This window comes from Dryobates pubescens, chromosome 22 (assembly GCF_014839835.1).
Source record: "Dryobates pubescens isolate bDryPub1 chromosome 22, bDryPub1.pri, whole genome shotgun sequence".
NCBI lineage: Eukaryota > Metazoa > Chordata > Aves > Piciformes > Picidae > Dryobates > Dryobates pubescens.
In genome coordinates, this window is record NC_071633.1 from 952746 (window position 1) to 960143 (window position 7398).

Here is a 7398-nt window from a genome sequence, read left to right on the forward strand (position 1 = left end):
TCACACCAAGGACAGGCTGGTGTCAAAATGGGGACAGGTTGGAGTCACAATGGGGACAGGTTGGTGTCACTCCAAGGACATGTTGGTGTCACAATGGGGTCACATTGGCATCACATGAAGGACAGGTTGGTGTCACACCAAGGACAGGTTGGTGTCACACCAAGGACAGTTTGGTGCCACTCCAAGGACAGGTTGGTGCCACACCAAAGACAGGTTGGTGCCACACCAAAGACAGGTTCTTGTCACAATGGGGACAGGTTGGTGCCACCCTAGGACAGGTTTGTTCCACAGTATGGAGAGGTTTGTGTCACACTTTGGACAGGGTACTGTCACACTAGGGACAGGGTGGTGTCACACAGGCCTCTGGAAGGAGCTTGGGAGAGCCAGAGGGAGCTCAAATGTCTCCAAAGCCTCAGCCCTGAGCTCCTCTGAGTCTCCTTTGCAGAGAGCCTTACAGAGCAGCTCAGCAGGATCCAATTCCCTCCTTGCCCAACACAGAGCTGGGGATGGGAGAGCCAAAGCTGCACAGAGCCACAGAGTGTTAGTGCCTGGAAGGGACCTCCCAAGCTCATCCTGCCCAACCCCCTGCCAGAGCAGGGGCACCCAGGGCAGGGCACCCAGGAACACAGCTGGGGGGGGTTGGAATATCTTCAGAGAGGGAGACTCCACTGTGGTAATGGTTGCAATAAGCAGTGTGAGCAATCTGGCAGTGTAGGCCTGGAGCCTGACACGGTGGTAGGCTGTGTCCAGCATGGGTGCAGCAGTAGCCAGCAGCATAGCAGAATAGTGCTGTGCCTGCGGCGTGTAACCAAAGCAGGACACCAGTAGCTATAAACACAGAGAGCTATCTCAGGATAACAGGACACACACCTGCATCAACAATCTTGCCTGTTATTACTGGTTTAACCAATAATCTATAGTAGCAGTGTGTGGTCACTCCTGAGGGGCCAATGAAGCCATGCCAGCAATGCCCTCCGAGTTGATATAAGTTCTAAGGGTTTTCTTACTGTGCACTTTCCTCCATGCTTCTCTTACTAGCCTGTCAGCTCTACTGTCTGCTCTGTACCATGCTTTCCCCATAGGCCTGAGCCATGGGCCTGTGATACTGAAGCAATAAAGGACAATACTAGATCACATTGATCAGATGTATTGATTCCATTCTCTGTCGTCGCTAAACTCCACTACCCCCCTGAGCAGCAAACAGCCTGGGCCACCAGGAGCTGCTGCTGAAAGCCCAAGCAAAGGTCCCACACTCAGAGCCAGCTTGGAAGGGACCCCAGGGCTCATCTCCAACCTGTGTGGGGGATGGAGCAGCTGCAAGGAGCTGGCCCAGCACCCTGCCAGGCTGAGCCTCCCCCCTGCCCGGTGCAGGGCATCCACTGCTGCCCCTGGGAGATGATTCCAGTGCCCAGTTGTGCCCATGGGGAACATTTCCTCTGGAGCCCAATGGGAATGTGCCCAGCAGGGACTTGTCCCCCGCAGCCCTTGGCTGCCCCAGGGGTTCCCCTGCAGCTTGAGTGGTTGTGTCAGAAAACAACAATGGATGCACAGAGGACATCCTCCTGCAGGTGAAGCAAGCAAGGAAGGACCTGCCAGTGCCTTCCACACTCTCCTCCAGCTGGGGAGGCAAGTGTGGCTTTGGGCTGAGGAGCTGCTTCTGGTCCAGAACTACTAAAGCCAGAGAAGATGAAGATGGGAGGGAGGTGATGCAGTACAGGTTACTATGGCAACTCCTCCCTTCCTTGGGAGGACTCCTAGCGAGGGCACTGCTTCAAGGCTCCGCAGTGACAAAGGCAGGGTGGCTGCATGCCCGAGTTCTGCTGGGACCAGGGGGAGGTGGGAGGGGGTTGTTTGAAAGGAAAGCCGAGGTGGAAGTGCCTGAAGCTGCAGGAGAGATTGCCAGCCTGGAGCTGCATGCACAGCAGTAGCTCCTGCAGGGTTCTCCTGTGGGGTGAAGCTAGGCCTGAAGCTGTCACAGCCCCACAGTGCCCCTCACAACCCAGGGTATGAAAGATGCAGGTTTTAAAACAAGAGAATATTTAGCTCTTTCCTAGCAGATTTTCAAATCTCTCTGAGGTCTCAGCTCTGAGCTCTCCCTGCAGCCTTCTCCTCTCCAGGCTCCCAACTGTCCCAGCCTGGCCCCACAGCAAAGCTGCTCCAGCCTCTGAGCATCTCTGTGGCCTCCTCTGGAGCCTCTCCAGCAGCTCCAGGTCTCTCTTGTGCTGGGTGCCCCACAGTGGCCCCAGCCCTGCAGGTGAGGTCTCCCCAGAGCAGAGCAGAGGGGCAGGATCCTCTCTCCAGCCCTGGCCACACTGCTTTGGCTGCAGCCCAGGCTGCCCTTGGCCTCCTGTGCTGCCAGTGCCCATTGCTGCCTCCTCTCCAGCTTCTCCCCCCAGCACCCCCAAGGCCTTCTCTGCAGGGCTGCTCTCAACCTCCTCCCCCCAGCCTGGATGGATGCTGAGGGTTGCTCTGACCTAAGGGCTGAGTGGTTAACATTCTGAACTCAGCCGGGACAAAGTTGCTGATGTGCTGAGCAGCAGCTGACCCTGGTGCCATTCCTTGGGCAGCAGCAGCACCTTGTTGTTAGGTGAGGATGCAACAATAAGTCAATCAAGCAGTCATCCTCTTAAGGAATGGCAAAAGGCAAATGTTTCTCCATGGTCCTGAGGTCAGGTTTTCCAGACCAGCATCCCAGCTGCACCAGCAGGCTGCCCCTGGAGAGCACAGACTTGGCTTCTGGACATGAACAGTTCCTGAATCAGTCTCATAGGATTAGAGATGCACAGAATGGGTTGGGTTGGAAGGGACCTTGAAGCTCATCCAGCTCCAAGCCCTTGCCATGGGCAGGGACACCTCCCACCAGCACAGGCTGCTCAGGGCCTCATCCAGCCTGGCCTTCAACACCTCCAGGCAGGAGGCAGCCACAGCCTCCCTGTGCAACCTGTGCCAGAGTCTCTCCACCCTCCCTGTCAAGGATTTCTTCCTCCAGTTTCCATAGGTTAATCTACTTTAGCACCTAACAAATGAGGCCAGTGAAGAGAACTGCCTGTGTCCCCTGGATAACCTCACTTGGAATCAGTGGTGAGATAACCACAGCCAAAACACACAGTGACTAATTACACTGCAAGCAAGATACAGCCCAGAGAAAGATCTCTTGTATCATAGAATGGCTTAGGTTGGGAGGGACATTAGAAATCATCTACTCCACCCCCCCTGCCCTGGGCAGGAACACCTCTGCTGTCAGATGTCTGATCTCACAGACATCTCCTCCCCTCAACCCCACACCAGGACCCTGCAAGCTATGGCTTCAGTGGCTGAGCAGGATGGGCTGAGCAGGATGGACTGCTCATGAGTCCATGACTTTGAAGGAATGGAGACACTCCTCCACCAAATCCTGCTGGAAGTGTCCACTTCCCACTGCTTCTGAGTGCACTGTGAAACCCATCCTCACCCAGGAGAGGGAATGTGTCTCCTTCCTATGACAGTCTGACATGAGCCAGTTGTTGGTTTATTCTTTGTGTGATTTACCAAAGTTTGGTAGAACTGGGTGCAGAGTGGGCTGGAAGCAGCCCTGAGGAAAGGCCTTGGGGGTGCTGGGTGCTGAGCAGCTCCCCAGGAGCCAGCAGTGCCTCCTGCAGCCCTCAGGCAGCTGGGTGCTGGGCTGCAGCCAGGGCAGGGTGGGCAGAGGGCAGCAGAGGGGATTCTGCCCCTGGGCTCTGCTCAGACCTCACCTCCAATCCTGCCTCCAGCTCTGCTGTCCCCAGCAGCAGAAGGACTCAGAGCTGCTGGAGGGAGGCCAGAGGAGGCCACAAAGATGCTGCCAGGGCTGGAGCAGCTCTGCTGGGAGCACAGGCTGAGGGAGCTGGGGCTGTGCAGCCTGCAGAGGAGAAGGCTCCAGGGGCACCTCAGAGCTGCTGCCAGGAGCTGAAGGGATCCTGCAGGAAGGCTGCAGAGAGACTTTGGCTGAGGGGGTCTGGAGCCAGGCCCAGGGGGAATGGTTTGGAGCTGAGGCAGAGCAGGGTTAGAGTGGAGCTGAGGAAGAAGTTGTTCAGTGTGAGGCTGGGGAGAGTCTGGCACAGGCTGCCCAGGGAGGCTGTGGCTGCCTCCTGCCTGGGGGTGTTCAGGGCCAGGCTGGATGAGGTCTTGAGCAAGCTGGGCTGCTCCCTGCCCAAGGCATTGGGGTTGGAGTAAATGACCTCTGGGGTTCCTTCCAAGCTGAGACATTCTATGGTTTGTTAATTTTTTCCTTTCTGTGATTCACTAACTCTTAGTAGACTCTTTTGCTCCTGCAGCAAAGGGAACTGCAGTTGCACTCAGGTGTGGTTTTCTTCACCCCAGCTGCATTGGTGCAGCAGAAACAGCTTCTTGCTCACAGGAGAGCTGGGTCTGGAGCTGTGACTCACAAAGCACATCCTTGTCTTTCACAAGGCTTTACTGCTCTGAGCAGCAGCAGCTTTCCCTGGCAAGACCCAGAGCCAGCTGAGGCTGGGTCTGCCCTGTGGCACAGGCAGAATGGCACTTGTGTAGGGTGGAGAGACTTGGGCTGAAAGCTTGGAGGCTTCTTGAAGGAGCTGCTGATAACATCTTTATGAGGCAGCAGCAGGTTGCTGGTTGCATTTGTCAATCTCATCCTGAAAGTGTGCTGAGGCCAGGGACTTTGACACAGGAGTTGTGCAGTCACTGCCAGTGTGGGGGAGAGTTCAGGGCTCTTCCTGAGCCACTCAGCCCCTTCACACTCCTCCTCCTCAGCCTACTGCTCAGGGGGGAGCAGGCTGTGACAGCAAAGTCATACAATCATAGAATCAATAAGGTTGGAAGAGACCTCAAAGATCATCAAGTCCTACCTGTCACCCAAGACCTCATGACTACTAATCCATGGCTCCAAGTGCCACATGCAATCCCCTCTTGAACACCTCCAGGGATGGGGACTCCACCACCTCCCTGGGCAGCACATCCCAATGGCAAATCTCTCTTTCTGGGAAGAATTTCTTCCTCACCTCCAGCCTGAACCTCCCCTGGCACAGCTTGAGACTGTGTCCTCTTGTTCGGGTGCTGGTTGCCTGGGAGAAGAGGCCAACCCCCATCTGGCTCCAACCTCCCTTCAGGGAGTTAGAGCAACTCTCTCTCAGCCCAGCTCTGCATTCAAGCAGCATTTGGAGCAGGGAACCTGCTCTCATCTTTCAGCTCCTTGGTTCTACACCCAGTAAGACCTCTGATGAGTTTGGAGCCAATATCAATGAAGCTGATTCTCATTCCCTGCACCTGTGGCCAAAACAATGCTCCACTGAAGGCCAGCAGTTGTGAAGGTTTGAAGCTCTATTAGCCATGTAGGCAGGATGTAGCTTTGCAGATGTCCTCCTCACTCTTCCTCACTGCTAGGGATCATGGCAGATGAAGGTCTCCTAGATCTGTGTCTCCAGTAACAACACTGCATGGAAAAATAGACAATAAGCAGCTTAGGGACAATAGGGGTGTGGAGCATTACACCCAAAGTCCCCTTTGCTCCTCCTTGATCAAGAGAATTTGCAATGCCCTCTGTGATTTGACCCTGAAAGAGAGGATTCCAAGACCCATAAGAGGGGTTAGGTTTGGTTTGGTTTTTCTTCTGTGTTTGTTCATTTTCCAGGACAAAATGCTACCAGGAAAAAATCCAAGGTGGAATTTTTGGCTCCTGAAGTATTCCTGCCAGGGCCCACAGAGTGAGAAGGGCTGTAGGTGAGGGAGCCACCCTGGGCACTGGCCTGGTGTTTCTGTGCCTGCTGTGAATGCAAGGGAAGTGCTAGAGCAGGAGGCAGCCCTGCCAAAAGGATAACATCACAAAAACACAGAGTGGCTCAGGCTGGGAGAGACCCCAGAGATCATCTGCTCCAACCCCAGTGCCATGGGCAGGGACAAGGCTGCTGAAGGCCTCATCCAGCCTGGCCTTGAAGGCAGGAGGCAGCCACAGCCTCCCTGGGCAGCCTGGGCCAGACTCTCCCCAGCCTCACACTGAACAACTTCTTCCTCAGCTCCACTCTAACCCTGCTCTGCCTCAGCTCCAAACCATTCCCCCTGGGCCTGGCTCCAGACCCCCTCAGCCAAAGTCTCTCTGCAGCCTTCCTGCAGGATCCCTTCAGCTCCTGGCAGCAGCTCTGAGGTGCCCCTGGAGCCTTCTCCTCTGCAGGCTGCACAGCCCCAGCTCCCTCAGCCTGTGCTCCCAGCAGAGCTGCTCCAGCCCTTGGATGATCCTTGTGGCCTGCTCTGGACTTGCTCCAACAGTTCTGTGCTCATTCATTTGCTATGTTGGCCAAAGATAACCACAAAGATCTAGAGCTTGTCCAGTGCCAGGCACTGCAAGCAGCATGCTGAGATAATATCACCTGGCCCAAGTCCCACAGAGTGACTTTCCCTGCAATCAGACTGCCCAAGCCTTGCTTGTGTCACCAATGACTTCATTTCCTGCTCTGAACCAATTCCTGCCACTGAAGAAACACACAGAATTTCTTCAGGACCTGAGGATGTGGTGTGTGAACTGCCAAGTGGATAAGGAACTGGTTGGCTGATCGCAGACTTCAGGTTGCTCAAGGAACTAACTCAGAAGGTTCCTTGGGAAACAGCCCTTAGAAACAAAGGGGTCCAGGAGGGCTGGGCCTGCTTCAAGGAGGAACTCTTGAAGGCTCAGAACAGGCTGTGCCAATGTGCCGGAGATGAGCCCCGGGGCAGACAGCCTGGATGGGGGATGAGCTTCTAATAGAACTAAGGGACAAAAAGAGGGTGTATCACCTTTGGAAGAAAGGGGAGGCAACCCATGGAATGTCTGAGGATGTTGCTAGGTCTTGTAGGAAGAAAATGAGGGAGGCAAAAGCACATTTGGAGCTTAGCCTGGCCTCTGCTGTGAAGGACAACAAAAAGTCCTTCTATAAATACCTGAATAGCAAGAGGAGGGCAGGGACAACCTCCACTCCTTGGTGGGCACGGAGGGGAACGTTGGAACAAAGGATGAGCAGAAGGCAGAGGTACTGAACACCTTCTTTGCCTCAATTTATACTAGCAGGACAGAATGTCTTCCAGACAGCTGGGCTGCAGAGCTGGCAGAAGGAGCCAGGGAGCTGCATAGTTTCCCTCTGTTCCAGAATGGGGTAGTTGGTGATCTGCTCAGCTGCTGGATCCCCACAAGTCCATGGGACCAGATGGGATCCATCCTAGGGTGCTGAGAGAGCTGGCAGATGAGCTGCCAAGCCACTCTCCATCATTTTTCATCAGTCCTGGCTCACTGGAGAGGTCCCAGAGGACTGGAAGCTGCCAACGTGGTGCCCATCCACAAGAAGGGCCGGTTGGATGAGCCAGGGAATTCCAGGCCTGTCAGCCTGACCTCAGTGCCAGGCAAGGTTATGGAACAGGGCATCCTGAGTGCAGTCA